This window comes from Salmo salar, chromosome ssa16 (assembly GCF_905237065.1).
Source record: "Salmo salar chromosome ssa16, Ssal_v3.1, whole genome shotgun sequence".
Classification (NCBI taxonomy): domain Eukaryota; kingdom Metazoa; phylum Chordata; class Actinopteri; order Salmoniformes; family Salmonidae; genus Salmo; species Salmo salar.
Window position 1 is genome coordinate 26,877,273 of NC_059457.1, and position 17,669 is coordinate 26,894,941.

The window sequence follows — 17,669 nt, forward strand, 5'->3', positions numbered from 1 at the left end:
AACATGGTTGTCCATTTATGTTGCATGTCTGCCCATTCCTGTCACGCCCTAACCTTGGAGATCCTTTATTCTCTATTTTGGTTAGGTCGGGGTGCAACTAGGGTGGGCATTCTAGTTTATTTATTTCTATTTTGGCCTGGTATGGTTCCCAATCAGAGGCAGCTGTTTATCGTTGTCTCTGATTGGGGATCATATTTAGGCAGTCATTTCCCCACTGTGTTTTGGGGGATCTGTGTTCTATGGGATTGGTTAGCTGCTCAGATAGCTGATGTTTAAAGTTAGTGAGGGAAATATAAGTCTCCAGCTTCAGCGATTTTTGCAATTCGTTCCAGTCACTGGCAGCAGAGAACTGGAAGGAAAAGCGGCCAAAGGAGGTGTTGGCTTTGGGGATGACCAGTGAGATATACCTGCTGGAACGCGTGCTACGGGTGGGTGTTGTTATCGTGACCAGTGAGCTGAGATAAGGCAGAGCTTTACCTAGCATAGACTTATAGATGACATGGAGCCAGTGGATCTGGCAACGAATATGTAGCGAGGGCCAGCCGACGAGAGCATACAGGTCGCAGTGGTGGGTGGTATAAGGGGCTTTGGTAACAAAACGGATGGCACTGTGATAGACTGCATCCAGTTTGCTGAGTAGGGTATAGGAAGCTATTTTGTAGATGACATCGCCGAAGTCGAGGATCGGTGGGATAGTCAGTTTTACTAGGGTAAGTTTGCCGGTATGAGTGAAGGAGGCTTTGTTGTGAAATAGAAAGCTGATTCTAGATTTGATTTTGGATTGGAGATGTTTAATATGAGTCTGGAACGAGAGTTTACAGTCTAGCCAGACACCTAGGTATTTGTAGTTGTCCACGTATTCTAGGTCAGAACCGTCCAGGGTAGTGATGCTAGTCGGGCGTGCGGGTGTGGGCAGCGAATGGTTGAAAAGCATGCATTTGGTTTTACTAGTGTTTAAGAGCAGTTGGAGGCCACGGAAGGAGTGTTGTATGGCATTGAAGCTCATTTGGAGGTTAGTTAACACAGTGTCCAAAGAAGGGCCAGATGTGTATAGAACGGTGTCGTCTGCGTAGAGGTGGATCAGAGAATCACCACCAGCAAGAGCGACATCATTGATATATACAGAGAAAAGAGTCGGCCCGAGAATTGAACCCTGTGATACCCCCATAGAGACTGCCAGAGGTCCGGACAACAGGCCCTCCGATTTGACACACTGAACTCTGTCTGCGAAGTTGGTGAACCAGACAAGGAAGTCATTTGAGAAACCAAGGCTATTGAGTCTGCCGATAAGAATACGGTGATTGACAGAGTCGAAAGCCTTGGCCAGGTCGATGAAGACGGCTGCACAGTACTGTCTTTTATCGATGGCGGTTATGATATCGTTTAGGACCTTGAGCGTGGCTAAGGTGCACCTGTGACCAGCTTGGAAACCAGATTGCACAGCGGAGAAGGTACGGTGGGATTCGAAATGGTCAGTGATCTGTTTATTAACTTGGCTTTTGAAGACTTTAGAAAGGCAGGGCAGGATGGATATAGGTCTATAACAGTTTTGGTCTAGAGTGTCACCCCTTTTGAAAAGGGGGATGACCGCGGCAGCTTTCCAATCTTTAGGGATCTCGGACGATACGAAAGAGAGGTTGAACAGACTGGTAATAGGGGTTGCATCAATGGCAGCGGATAGTTTCAGAAATAGAGGGTCCAGATTGTCGAGCCCATCTGATTTGTACGGGTCCAGGTTTTGCAGCTCTTTCAGAACATCTGCAATCTGGAATTGGGTGAAGGAGAAGCTGGGGAGGCTCGGGCAAGTAGCTGCGGGGGGGACGGAGCTGTTGGCCGGGGTTGGGGTAGCCAGGAGGAAAGCATGGCCAGCCGTAGAAAACTGCTTATTGAAACTTTCGATTGTCATGGATTTATCGGTGGTGACCATGTTACCTAGCCTCAGTGCAGTGAACAGCTGGGAGGAGGTGTTCTTGTTCTCCATGGACTTTACAGTGTCCCAAAACTTTTTGGAGTTAGAGCTACAAGATGCAAATTTCTGTTTGAAAAAGCTAGCCTATGCTTTCCTGACTGACTGCGTGTATTGGTTCCTGACTTCCCTGAACAGTTGCATATCGTGGGGACTATTCGATGCTATTGCAGTCCGCCACAGGATGTTTTTGAGCTGGTCAAGGGCAGTCAGGTCTGGAGTGAACCAAGGGCTATATCTGTTCTTAGTTCTACATTTTTTGAAAGGAGAATGCTTATTTAAGATGGTGAGGAAATTACTTTTAAAGAACGATCAGGCATCCTCGACTGACGGGATGAGGTCCATATCCTTCCAGGATACCCGGGCCAGGTCGATTAGAAAGGCCTGCTCGCAGAAGTGTTTTAGGGAGCGTTTGACAGTGATGAGGGGTGGTCGTTTGACCGCAGACCCATATCGGATGCAGGCAATGAGGTAGTGATCGCTGAGATCCTGATTGAAAACAGCAGAGGTGTATTTGGAGGGCAAGTTGGTCAGGATAATATCTATGAGGGTGCCCATGTTTACAGATTTAGGGTTGTACCTGGTGGGTTCCTTGATGATTTGTGTGAGATTGAGGGCATCTAGCTTAGCTTGTAGGACTGCCGGGGTGTTAAGCATATCCCAGTTTAGGTCACCTAACAGAACTAACTCTGACGATAGATGAGGGGCAATCAATTCACATGTGGTGTCCAGGGCACAGCTGGGAGCTGAGGGGGGTCTATAACAGGCGACAACGGTGAGACTTATTTCTGGAGAGATACATTTTTAAAATTAGAAGCTCGAACTGTTTGGGCATAGACCTGGAAAGTATGACAGAACTTTGCAAGCTATCTCTGCAGCATATTGCAACTCCTCCCCCTTTGTGTGCTAGTGTTATTTATTCGAGGTACTCCTCACTCTTTTGTTTGGGTTTCAACCCTGTGTTTTTGTTACATGTTTGTTTGGTCTTCGTCCCGTGCCTTTACATGGCACGCCATAATTAGAGCATAATAAAAAAAACTATTACGCATTCCTGCGCCTGTCTCCCAAATCTCTTCATGCCAACGTGACAACAAGGTAATGTGTGTCCAGAATAATATTATTTCCATGCATCAGATGGCTTGCATTGATTAATTATTCATGGAGCAAACTAAGATAATTGCTAATAAATCTAAGATAATAATCTGGACTGATCCAAGAAAATGACCCTATAAAATGTGTCAACGATTTGAGCAATTCAACACATTTCCAGGAAATGGTAACATATGGAATGTGAGGCTTTTGGCAGAAGAAGTGCAGCTGCAAGGAGGGCTATAAAAACAACTCAAGGGGGTAAATATATTGAATAAAGATCTAATACAAGATATAATAAATACAGACAGAGTCTGTCTGCCTGAATATACTGGTGCTGCTGTTAAGAATTTTGTTTAAAGGTGCTATTACAATGGCATAATTTAGGAGGTAAAGATAACATGATTGCTGATCTCAAAGGGACAAAATATGATTTGGAAATCAAATACAATTTCTAGCCCAGGGATGACAAACCCAAATAGTGAATTGGAATAACTGTGGGTCAGTGTCTGTCTGTACTGTCCCCCAGTCACCATACAGACAGACTCTTTCAGACAGACTCCAATCTATTGTTGTTAGAGCGTCTGAGGTTGACTCCCGGGGGCCATCCCATGACAACGCAGGCAGCCATGGAAACGCTGTGCTGTAGTCTACTCTGGGAAGAGAAGAGGTCTGGCCTGTTTAGTGTTCAGAGGAAGCAGAAGCATTCAAGAGCTGCTAGTGTCTTCTGGAGCTTGGGAGACAGGGGGATGTCTGCCGGAGCTAAAGAAGGGGGGGGGGTGTTAGGGAGGGCAGGTAAGTGGGCACAGTGTAACAAATGAATAGTCACAACAAACTATCACAACTAGCGTGCCCTCACCTTTTTGAGCACACTCCCCCTCTCCCTACCCTGCATGGCCTGTGCCCCCGGCAACCCAGAGCTCCACAGTACTTTTATCAAAGGGACATCTCATTATGAGTCCCACAATGTCAATGACGAACAAGGGAAATCAAGCTAATAGAGGCTGGGTTCAAATAGCAATACACTTCCGTTGGAGAGGAGACATGGCTATCTAGGCTAACAACCTTGCACGTGTGCAAAGGGAACTGCATTGGCAGGTGTGGTTAAAATGATCACAACACTGTTTTCTGCTATCACTGCGGGGTTTGTCACTGTTTTGAACATTCATTTGGATAGACTCAGTCCAAGGACAACATTGGTGCATATCACAGCTCCCAGTCTCCATTTCACAGACAGGCTCAGAGTTAATTCAACACAGTCCTATTTAACCTGCTGGCTCTGACTGAAAGACACAGCCTCCACCTGACACAGCTGCCAGTCACACATTTCTCTTCCTGTCAGTGTGCCAGCTCTCTCACCGTATCGCTATACCCAGGCCCCCATCTGTCCGTCCTTCCATCCATCCCACACCCTCAGAGAGAGCAGCTTTCTTTGACTGGGAGCACTTCCTGTGTGACCCCACAACCAAACCACACAGACACACCACACGTACACACCAGTGCTCCTTCAGCAGAACACACAATAAGATGCAGTGAGGGGGGATGGCTCAAACACGGGCAGCTGTAAGCAATATGAGATCTTTACAATCATTATGTAATTAAATGTCATTTTTGAAAATGACACTGCTAAATGGATTGTAATATCCACCCTGCCTTGTTCACTAATCCATTTAGGGGCAAATTAACGATGTGGGATTTTTGGGAACCCTAGTCTACGTTTTGTTGCCGTGGAGTTCCCAACGGCTCTGAGTTTCAACAGCACAAAGTTAATTATGAGCATAGAACATCCTGTCTAAAAGGCAAACCTCAACTAGCCTATACCCCTGCACACTGACTCGGTGCCCCCTGTATATAGCCTCGTTATTGTTATTCTTATTGTGTTACTTTGTATTATTACTTTTTATTTTAGCCTACTTGGTAAATATTTTCTTCTTCTTGAACTGCACTGTTGGTTAAGAATTGCAATTCATCTGATCACTCTCCATAACATTCTGGAGTATATGCAAATTGCCATCATACAAACTGAGGCAGCAGACTTTGTGAAAATTGAGATTTTTGTCATTCTCAAACCTTTTGGCCAAGACTGTACACTTGTTGTATTCGGCGCATGTGGCAAACAAAGTTTGATTAGATTTTGATTTGATTTGAAATGTGGAGTAATCTGTCATTCAGTCAGGGAGATCCAAGTGCTTCATTTTGTATGGCATCCAACTACGGTAGCAGTCTGATTCACTAAATGGCCTCTCCTATGAAGGGGTGTTGGCTTTCACAGCTGTGGGTTGAGGGGTTTGAAGTATGCATTCCCCATTAGAGACAAATGTTGTTATTGTTTACTTCAATGATGCAGAACTAGCTGGTAATCAGCAGACTGAACCGCTTTTGAATAGGGCCAGATTCTGTTAATGTATGTTTTAGAAATCTAACAACAAAACCAGCATCCTCACAGAGGACTTGAGTGGTGAAAAAGAGGCAGGAGAAAAACATTATGAGCACACTTTCCATTACTCAAATCCTCACCCTTCCTCCCAATTCAGACCTGCATTATTTGAGCAAATAGATTAGGCTAAAATAAGTGACAGCTCCCTATAGCTGCAATAAGATACGCTGTCTGTTCAAACAGTCATTCATTTGCTGCCTGTCATAACAGCAGATGACCTGGAAACAATCTCATCCCTCTTCATTGAGATCAAGCAGCATGCCCTGTTGGTGCATCTTGAACGGGATGTCTGATGTCCCATTCCTAGCAGTCTGTCTATAAACATGGCCTAGATTCTCCTGTGGAGGGACACATGAAGACACTTCTATGGCATTGGCAGCAGGAGGCCACTTTGGACAAAAGGGCTGTCTGTGCCTTCTGTAAGCAGGGCAGAACAAGCGTATCAGCAGCAGAGAGCTGAGCACAGCCCCACAGCCACAATTACAGCCTGATGGAGCTGGACCTATTACTCACAATAAGACAGAGCACATCTCCACAACCAAAACACACTAGAGCAGGGTCTCAGCAGCACCACATGCCATACAAAACATGTCTGTGGAACTACATAAACTAACAGGGCCTCCACAAGATTCAAGAGCTTATGGGGTTTTCATTAAGATGACCCAAAGATGTGCATACACAGGCCACTTTGGCCATATCTCAGTAACAATTAATTGTAAGCAGATGATCAGGCCTATCTATTCATAGGTAACTGGGATTTAGCCTAAAAAGGATAGCTGTGCTGTGAAAGCCATAGGAGGAAACTCTGTCACTATTGAACACATGCATGAAAGATATCTGTCCAGAAAGTCCAATCAAATAGGTAGCTTAAACAAACACAGATACCAGAACTTAAAAACACTAACATTTGCATTGTGTTAAGAGTTGGAGTCTGTAGTGGGAGTATGCTGAGTGAGTGGGGTTTATCAAGGATTAGGCTATAAGCTTTGGAAGGTGAAGTCATGGTGGGGTTTAAAAGAGAGGTTAGGTAGAAACAAGGGGGTGGATGGCAGTGAGATTGTTTCACCACAGCCAGACCAAAGAGGACAGAGTATCATAAGGGGCTCAATGGTGTTTCATATGCCTCCGAGTCTTTCTGCTCCACCTGTAGCAGAAACACTCACTGTCTTTTCATCTCACATCTCCATACCTATCTCATGTGTCTATCAGCACGCAGACACACACGCACACACACAAATCTGTGTCATCACCATACTTGTTCTTACAGGATCCTCTGTTTTGACTTTGTGCACACTAAAACCAGGCGGTTACTTTTAGTCATGTTCTTTTTCAGTTGGATCTGACCCAATGTAGAAGAACAGATACAGAACATTCAATAATCCAACATGTTGTTCTACTTACAGAGGATGTGGTCACACCCCAACTCTTGGGAAACAGTACCAGGAACCCCTAACACAGAACTGAGCAGCTCTTCCCGCTTTCTAGAAACCACTTTCCCAATGGGGACAGACTGGGCTAGGAACAACGTCAGTTCACAACTTCCCCTATCATCCCATCTAATCATATTCTCTGTGGACAAACAGCAGGAAGACAACCTACCACAGACCTTGTTCATTGTGGAGGCACACATGACATCAGTTGACCTAGAGTGGGAACTGAGTCAACCCAATGCTCTGGGACCTGGCAGCTTGCATGAGTAGTATGCTGCAGAGGTGAAAAAGCAACATGAACTATGATTAGTAGAATGGTGCATGGCCGTGGTAGAGCAGAAGCAGAGAACGGGGCAGACATCAGATCCACCAGGAGATTCATTCGGCACTCTGTGAGTCTGCTGTTTGTTTAGGGAAGGGCTTGGGTCTTGGCTCGCTATGGTTAGCAGGAGATAGACTAGAGCTCACAAATGGTAGCATGAACAAAACATCATGGTGATGCTGAGAATTCTGGCAAGTTTATACACAATCTATGTGAAGAGGATGTAAATGAAGATGTGCATATAAATGGTGTGAAACTGCAGTATCATAGAACTCAATAGGCATCTACAGAACAATTCATTTTGCCTAATGAATAGCTTTGTTAGGCAAAGAGGGGCGTAACAGGTTTCATGGGAACCATAGTAACATTTATTGGGAGAAAGAATCAAATTAAACTGGTCAGTGTGGCTCAGTTGGTAGAGCATGGTATTTGTAATGCCAGGGTTGTGGGTTCAATTCCCACGGGGGACCAGTATGGAATTTTTTTTTCTGAAATGAATGCATTCACTACTGTAAGTTGCTCTGGATAAGAGTGTCTGCTAAATGACTAAAATGTAAAATGTTTTCAGAATTGGTACAACCTGCAATTTGCTAACAATGGTGTGGCTCGGCTATAATTAAATTAATTCCCGCAGGAAAATAATGTTGCCTTCGTATGATCCAGGACCTGTTCTGCTGGTCAGAGAGATGCTGCTGAGTGTTGCTGCTGACCCCTCAATATGGTGCTCCACTCCACAATGTAAACCAGCCGTGGCCTCAGGCGCTCAGGCTCAGGACCTCCTCATGACCCCTGCTGCACTATGGGGTGAGGCTGAGCATCAGTACCATGTAGTCAGAGTCCTTGGTGTGAGAGGCCAGCAGGGGGCTGAACAGGCTGGCGGCAGAACAAGGCTACATGCTGAGTGGAGCACCAGACTAGACTATACAGTGTGTTGAGAAGTCCCTCCCCACAACACAGGTTAGGAGAAGAGGGTAGAGGAGGAGCAGCGATGAGGGTGTTTTCAAAACAAGGCCTGTCCAGGGTGATTTATGAGCAGCTAGCTCCCTGGTGGACTGGAGAAAGTGGCTGGGTCTCATAAACACTAGCAACATCAATGTTCTCCTCTTTATAATGAACCTCAGTCACCCGAGCCACGGCCTGTTCACCCCGCTACCATATTGAAGGCGGAGACAGACCGAGAGACTGACAAACAGCTTCAATCTCCAGCCATCAGACTGTTAAATAGTCACCACTAGCCGGCCACCACCCAGTACCCTGCCCTGAACCTTATGCCACTGTTACCACACGGTACTCTACCCTGCAACTTAGAGACTGCTGCCCTATGTACAGTTGAAGTCTTAAGTTTACATACACTTAGGTTGGAGTCATTACAACTTGTTTTTCAACCACTCAACAAATTTCTTGTTAACAAACTATAGTTTTGGCGAGTCGGTTAGGACATCTACTTTGGGCATGACACAAGTCATTTTTCCAACAATTGTTTACAAACAGATTATTTCACTTATAATTCACTGTATCACAATTCCAGTGGGTCAGAAGTTTACATACACTAAGTTGACTGTGCCTTTAAACAGCTTGTAAAATTCCAGAAAATTAAATCATGGCTTTAGAAGCTTCTGATAGGCTAATTGACATCATTTCAGTCAATTGGAGGTGTACCTGTGGATGTATTTCAAGACCTACCTTCAAACTCTGCTGATTTCTTTTGATTTTCCCATGATATCTAGTAAAGAGGCACAAAGACCTCAGAAAACAAATTGTAGACCTCCACAAGTCTGGTTCATCCTTGGGAGCAATTTCCAAACGCCTGAAGGCACCACGTTCATCTGTACAAACAATAGTACGCAAGTGTAAACACCATGGGACCACGCAGCCGTCATAGCACTCAGGAAGGAGACGCGTTCTGTCTCCTGGAGATGAACGTACTTTGGTGCGAAAAGTGCAAATCAATCCCAGAACAACAGCAAATGACCTTGTGAAGATGCTGGAGGAAACAGGTACAAAAGTATCTATATCCACAGTAAAACGAGTCCTATATTGACATAACCTGAAATGCCGCTCAGCAAGGAAGAAGCCACTGCTCCAAAACCGCCATAAAAAAGCCAGACTACGGTTTGCAACTGCACATGGGGACAAAGATCGTACTTTTTGGAGAAATGTTCTCTGGTCTGATGAAACAAAAATAGAACTGTTTGGCCATTATGACCATCGTTATGTTTGGAGGAAAAAGGCGGGAGGCTTGCATGCCGAAGAACACCATCCCAACCGTGAAGCACAGGGGTGGCAGCATCATGTTGTGGGGGTGCTTTGCTGCAGGAGGGACTGGTGAACTTCACAAAATAGATGGCATTATGGGGGAGGAAAATGATGTGGATATATTGAAGCAACATCTCAAGACATAAGTCAGGAAGTTAAAGCTTGGTCGCAAATGGGTCTTCCAAATGGACAATGACCCCAAGCATACTTCCAAAGTTGTGGCAAAATGGCTTAAGGACAACAAAGTCAAGGTATTGGAGTGGCCATCACAAAGCCCTGACCTCAACCCTATAGAAAATTTGTGAGCAGAACTGAAAAAGTGTGTGCGAGCAAGGAGGCCTACAAACCTGACTCAGTAACACCAGCTCTGTCAGGAGGAATGGGCCAAAATTCACCCAACTTATTGTGGGAAGCTTGTGGAAGGCTACCCGAAACATTTGACCAAGTGAAATAATTTAAAGGCAGTGCTACTAAATATTAATTGAGCGTACGTAAACTTCTGACCTACTGGGAATGTGATGAAAGAAGTAAAAGCTGAAATAAATAATTCATTCTACTATTATTCTGACATTTCACATTCTTAAAATAAAATGGTGATCCTAACATACCTAAAACAGGGAATTCTTACTAGGATTAAATGTCAGGAATTGTGAAAACTGAGTTTAAATGTATTTGGCTAAGGTGTATGTAAACTTCCGACTTCAACTGTACATAGTAATTGAACACTGGTCCCTTTAATAATGTTTACATACTGTTTTACCCATGCACAGTGCCTTCAGAAAGTGTTTATACCCTTTTACTTATTCCACCAATTGTTGTGTACAACCTGAATAAAAAATGGATTAAATATATTTTTTCCGCTCACCTATCTACACACAATACCCCATAATGGCAAAGTGAAAACATGTTTTTAGAAACTTTCACAAATGCATTGAAAATTAAATACAGAAATATCTCATTGACATAAGTATTCACATCACTGAGTCAATACTTTGTAGAAGCACCTTCGGCGGCGATTACAGCTGTGAGTCTTTTTGGGTAAGTCTAAGAGCCTTGCACACCTGGATTGTACAATATTTGCACATTATTCTTTCAAAAATGATTCAAACTCTGTCAAGTTGATTGTTGAACATTGCTAGACAGCCATTTTCAAGTCTTGCCATAGATTTCCTGGGCCGCTCAGGGACATTCAATGTTGGTAAGCAACTCCAGTGTAGATTTGGCCTTGTGTTTTAGGTCATTGTCCTGCTGAAATGTGAATTCCTCTCCCAGTGTCTTTTGGAAAGCAGACTGTACCAATATTTCTTCTAGGATTTTGCCTATGGTTATAGTTGTATTCTGTTTCTTTTTATCCTATAATAACAAGTCCTTGTCAATGAGAAACACAGCCATAACATGATACAGCCACCACCATGCTTGAAAATATTATGAGTGGTACTCAGTCATGGGTTGTGTTGGATTTTCCACAAACATAATGCTTATATTCAGGACAAAAAGTGAATTTCTTTGCCACACTTTTTGCAGTATTACTTAAGTGCCTTGTTGCAAACAGGTTGCATGTTTTGGAATATTTGTATTCTGTACAGGCTTCCTTCTTTTCGCTATGTCATTTAGGTTAGTATTGTGGAGTAACTACAATGTTCTTGATCCATCCTCAGTTTTCTCTTATCACAGCCATTAAAATCTGTAAATGTTTTAAAATCACCATTGGCCTCATGGTGAAATCCCTGAGAAGTTTCCTTTCTCTCCGGCAACTGAGTTAAGAAGGATGCCTGTATCTTTGCAGTGACTGGGTGTATTGATACACCATTCTAAGCCTAATTAATAACTTCACCATGCACAAAGGGATAGTTAGTGTCTGCTTTTTTTTATTTTTACACATCTACCAATAGGTTCCCTTCTATGTGAGGCATTGAAAAACCTCCCTGGTCTTTGTGGCTGTATCTGTGCTTAAATTTCACTACTCGATTGAAGGACCTTACAGATTACTTTATGTGTGGGGTACAGAGATGAGGTAGTTATTCAACAATCATGTTAATTAAGCAATAAGGCACAAGAGGCATTGCTGTATCATAAATACAGTCACAGGTAAATGCCGTTTTTCGGTCCGTTATAACAAAGGGGTTGAATTCTTATTGACTCAATGTTAAATTCAGGCTGTAACATAACAAAATGTGGAAAAAGTAAAGGGGCATGATACTTTCCGAAGAGACTCTATATACTGTATTCTAGTCATGGCTCATCCTATATAACTACTGCTGTACACACCTTTTCTACTTATATGCTGTCCATACTTTATATATACCGTAAATTCCGGACTATAAGCCGCAACTTTTTTCCCAGGCTTTGAACCTCGCGGCTTAAACAATGACGCTGCTAATATATGGATTTTTCCCGCTTTCAATTTTTTTTCTAAAAAAAAACACATTCTGTGACGTGCTCAGTTTTTTGGCGGCATGAAGCTTTCATTAGACCAATGAAATTGCCGAACGGGTTAAGGTCAAGCAACGTTTTTGTTTACTGTTTAGATTAAATCGAGCGCTCTCAAACTTCCCATAATTCTGATTACGGTAGTCATTTTGTCACCCTCATCATGGCAAAGACACGGAGAAATGCATATGATGCAGCTTTCAAGTTGAAGGCGATTGATCTGGCTGTTGGAAAAGGAAATAGAGCTGCTGCACGGGAGCTTGGTCTTAATGAGTCGATGATAAGATGTTGGAAACAGCTGCGTGAGGAATTGATTCAGTGCAAAAAGACAACAACTAAAGCTTACTGCTAATTTTAAATTAATTTACAAGCCGTGTTTCGTTAAAGCCTATTTATTTTTGTTACAAGCCGTGTTTCGTTAAAGCCTATTTATTTTTGTTACAATCCGTGTTTCGTTAAAGCCTATTTATTTTTGTTACATGCCGTGTTTCGTTAAAGCCTGTGTAAAGTTCATTTGTTTCAATGTACCGCTAGGCACCTGCGGCTTATTTACGTTCAAAATAATATTTGTTTTGAAATTCAGTGGGTGCGGCTTATATTCAGGTGCGCTTAATAGTCCGGAAATTACAGTATATTAATGTCGGACTCGTTCTGATATTTCTTAATTTCTTAATTTTTATTTGGGGGATTTGTGTGTATTGTCTTGTATTGCTAGGTATTACTGCGCTGTTGGAGCTAGAAACATAAGCATTTCACTGCACCTGCATTTACATCTGCAAAATATGTGTACGTGACCAATAGAATTTGATTTGATTTGAACAAACAGATACCAGTGTGCTGCAACATCTAGCAGATTTTAGCATGACAGGTAAAACAGCATGTTTTCACACATGGTCACTCTTTTCATGGTTGATATACAGTGAGTATACCAAACATTCCCCCGTCCCCGTCTCTGCCATGGGGCTGTGGTCTAGTGGAGCGTGTCTAAGCCCCTACGGCCAAACCCCTCCCATAACAACACAGTCCACAGGCATGGAGACCATTTCATGCATACTTAAAGAAGATTACGGTATGGTAGCTACATTGTGCAACTATACTGTACATACATTCTTGGTAGTCATTTTCAATCACTTCAACGTGAGTGGCTCAACAGGCCTAATCACAGTCCTACAGGACAAGAACAAAGCACATTCTGATATACATTATGTGCTTTCAAATGAATGATCTTCTTAATTATTAGTGCTGTAGGCATGGCCGCTATATGCTGACCTATACCATGACTGGCCGCACTGGGTTTAACAAACAGAGGGCTGAATAGATCGACAGGCACATAGAGCCAACATAAACCGCTTATAGGTGTCCCTTTAAATAGCATTCTAACACTCTAAGCTCTCCGGCATGGTCTGCATTAAAGCCAGGAACAAAAGAAGAGAGCAAAGCAGATGTAGGATGGCCTCCCTGAACCCATGATCCATCCTGATAGGCGCATAATGAGAACCAGATCTATGTTCACACCATAACACACACAAATCCCCATTCAATATTCATGGAAGATTAGCCTCTTCATTGAGGCGGAGGGCAGATCGGAGGGATGGCGGGGGAGGGGAGAGGAGAGAAAGGCTGTCCAGGAAAATGTTGCTGCTGCTGGGCCTGACATGGGACTGGGGAGGGCCTGGCTGGTCTGAGCGCACCAGAATCATAAGGCATGCAGTCATGAAGTCATGAAGGCTCACATACAAACAGACATGGCTGAGGGGCAGATGGAGAGGAGAAGAGAGTCAGCCTGGTTCTGTAAGGCCTAGGTCCCCAAAGGTCATGGCACGAAGTGTTGCTTTGATACAGTAAACAAAGAGTGACACAGCCCTTTTGCAGGGAGCCTAGAAAATGTAATCACACTGGCAGTGATGTTAGCAGGCAAAGGCAGCTTCCATCGTCAGGCCACTGGCAATCAGCATCCCTATCAACATGGCCACTTTGTTTTCTCTTCATGAAGGTGTTTGCTTAACCAATGGAAAATATATCACTACTGGACACAAACATTTGCCTATTCCAAAGAAACAGATCTGTGTAGGTTGTTTAAATGTCAGTGGGACCACAATTTCTCTGTCAGGTTCAGTGCTGCAGCTGGTAAACATTTATACGACTGTAACTGTATCATGAGCAGACAGTCAGTTCCTTTTACTACTGAACCTCTCAAAGTTTTAAGAGCTGGTAGTCACTCCCATTGTTATTAAAGTAGGCTGTTTCCTTACGTTGACCCCATTGAGAAAAACATGGCTCATCAGTAGAACAGTGGCAAGACTGCGATATGATGTCTAGTAATGTGATACTAATTAGCTTACAGCTTTACATAATGACTGAATGGGTTTATGGATCATTCCCAATGGATGCTTCTGTAACAATGGTTTTCTAAACCAAAAAACACAACCTACAGAGTACAGACACACAAGTGAGAAGATAGAAACTTGGCCTATATCCAGAATCTTGACATAATGTAGGCATCTTGACATGACTGACTAGGAAAGTGACATTTAGGTCTTACATGTTTTGTAGTGTTCATTCAAGATTAGTGATTCACCCTAAAAGCAATTTTTTTTTCCAGCCCTAAGAGAAGTGTGAAGGGACTGAAAGGGCCTTTTCAGGTTGTGATTGATGGTGTGTGCTGTTATGAAATGCTCCGTCAGGGCCGTGCTGGGGGCTTTGTGAAGGCTGGCAGGTGAGAGAGATGACCTGGGACTATAGAGGTCCACCAAGAGAAAGCCAGGATGCAGGCTGGGACAGGCAGGCAGGCAGGGCTCCAAGCTGAGGGCTCCGTGACCCATTTCAATCTTCCCCTGGCCTCAGAGGAAAACACAGTGGCTTACACTATTGTAGGCGAAGATATTATGACAACGAAATCTGAGCACACTGTTTCTATGCCAGTATGTGCATAAAGACTATAGGCTGATCCTAAAATGTGAGTCATTGGGATCAACAGTAAACTAACCCTATTCCTGCATTTGCTGTCTTGCATCACTACTATCCCATGCAAATAGCCATAAAGCCTTTGTCCTCCTATGAAAACAAAAATGTTACAGATTAATGAAAAGTATAGCTAGGATTTCTAGTGCTGCCCTCAATAGAGCTGGACCCTCTGCCCCCCAAATGGTCTGTAAGACCTGAGACCATGTGAACCGTCACGAATTGGGTGGTAAATCACTTTATCAATGGTTCACACCAAAGGGGATGGGAGCCATCCATAGCTTTAGCATTATGTGCACACGCTCATCAAACCTGGCAGAGCATTAGTATGTTGACAAATGGGTTCTATTGCCATTACATATCATTTGCTTCCTTCTTCCAAAACCACAAATCTGGAGCCATATTGAAATCAGATTAGAGAGCATAATCCCTACGCTTATTAGTTTAACGCACTGCACTGAATAAAGATGTGTTTTGAAGATTTTCTTTAATACGGTGTAAGTTCATCTTGCAAACAAACCATTAGCACAGACTTAAGAGGACGACTCCAGAAGAGCAATACCTCCCTGTTGATGGAAACTCTGTGTGTGATATTGTCCTGAGTAAGACTGAGTACAATGACCTGGTTCATGTTGTAACTACCTCTGACCTGCTATGACTTGATAGACCCACCCTGATGAAACAGCCATTCATGCCCTGGGATTTAGCTGGCTTTACTGCCATTAAGGTCTAGACACACTGAGGAACACACTGAGTAACACACAGAGTCAAATGCATGGATTGGAGACTTTTCGTACTGCTGAGCCATCATGAATGTTCCTTTAAATTTTGCGAGGAACTGTCAGTGAAATGTATTGAAATGTTGCACAATGACAGTGGAAGTTAATCAATGGAAACACAAGCAAAATGTAAAATCACTGACCAGAGCATAATTCTCACAATAGGTTACATAATACAGTATCTTGTACTGAGCAACAATATATCACTAAGACCTTGCAGAACATGCTTTCTCTTCTTTTCAGCAGGATACTATTCAAAGTGTGTGAGGCACTGTCCAGAAATACCAGTGACTTTCCGTGAGCATTGCAGTTGTGTAAATGTTGTGCTCCACCACGATGTGTCCCACTGAGAACACACTGAGCTCCTCCACAGAGCCGGTTAGAGAGGAACAATCCTGCTCCCATCCGTCAGTTCATCAACACCTTGCCAAGCATTACTGTCCATGTCGTATATTCCTCAAAGCCCTGCCTGAGCACCAGCGCTCCAGAGCTCTCCTCTCTTCTCAACACCCTGGGCCATCCCAGCCACCTCCACCACAACCCCAACCCCACACTACTCCCTGCTCTTATTTATAGACAAACAACAACTCTGGGAGGGAAGCAGGCTGAGGCTCCCTTACACATTTTTCAGTAAATGGAAGATCTACACACCCAGGTCAGTGGGGAGAGCACATCAAGAGCACACTCTCGCTCACTTTGTTTCTCCAACACTCAAGGAATTATTGTGTTTCTCACACTATGACCTACAACTGGTCCTGGAGAAACAGGAATACAGAAGGGAGGAGAGTTACAGTGCATTTGGAAAGTATTCAGAACCCTTGACTTTTTCACATTGTGTTACATTACAGCCTTAATCTAAAATTGATTCAATAGGTTTTTCCCCTCATCAATCTACACACAATAACCCATATTGATAAAGCGAAAACAGTTTTTTAGAAATGTTTGCAAAACTGAAATATCACATTTACATAAGTATTCAGACCCTTTACTCAATACTTTGTTGAACCACCTTAGGCAGCAATTACAGCCTCGAGTGTTCTAGGTTATGACGCTACAAGCTTACCACACCTGTATTTGGGGAGTTTCTCCCATTCATCTCAAGCTAATGTCAGCAGTACAGCGTCACTGCACAGCTATTTTTAGATCTCTTCAGAGATGTTTTATCGGGTTCAAGTCTGGGCTCTGGCTGGGCTACTCAAAGACATTCAGAGACTTGTCCCGAAGCCACTCCTGCGTTGTCTTGGAAGTGTGCTTAGGGTCGTTGTCCTATTGGAAGGCGAACCTTCGCCCCCAGTCTGAGGTCTGGAGCAGGTTTTCATCAAGGGTCTCTCTGTACTTTGCTCCGTTCATCTTTCCCTCGATCCTGACTACTCTCCCAGTCTCTGCCGCTGAAAAACATCCCCACAGCATGATGTTCCCACCGTAGGGCCAGAGAATCTTGTTTCTCATGGTTTGAGTCCTTTAGGTGCGTTTTGGCAAACTCCAAGTGGGCTGTCATGTGCCTTTTACTGAGGAGTGGCTTCCGTCTGGCCACTTAACCATAAAGGCCTGATTGGTGGAGTGCTGCAGAGATAGTTGTCCTTCTGGAAGTTTCTCACATCTCCAGAGAGGAACTCTGGAGCTCTGTATGAGTGACCATCGGGTTCTTGGTCACCTCCCTTACCAAGGCCCTTCTCCCCTGATTGCTCAGTTTGGCCGGGCGGCCAGCTCTAGCAAGAGTCTGGGTGGTGTCTCGACACAATCCTGTCTTGGAACTCTACGGACTATTCGTTCATAGAGGCTTGGTTTTTGCTCTGACATGCACTGTCAACTATAGGACCTTATATAGACATGTGTGTGCCTTTCCAAATCATGTCCAATCAATTGAATTTACCACAGATGGACTCCAATCAAGTTTTTGAAATATCACAAAGATGATCATTGGAAACAGGATGCACCTGAGCTCAATTTCGAGTCTCATAGCAAAGGGTCTGAATACTTATGTAAATAAGGTATTTCT

The 17,669-nt window shown here is 43.6% G+C and overlaps 1 protein-coding gene and 1 non-coding gene across 4 annotated transcripts in view; one reads left to right on the forward strand and one right to left on the reverse strand.

Moving 5' to 3' along the window:
• Positions 1–17,669, reverse strand: part of LOC106573467 (semaphorin-4B) — a 137,626-nt gene that overhangs the window by 66,536 nt on the left and 53,421 nt on the right. The gene's annotated exons all lie outside the window — the stretch shown is intronic.
• Positions 7,638–7,718, forward strand: trnat-ugu (transfer RNA threonine (anticodon UGU)). Its single transcript has one exon. It is a non-coding gene; the product is annotated as a tRNA-Thr (tRNA).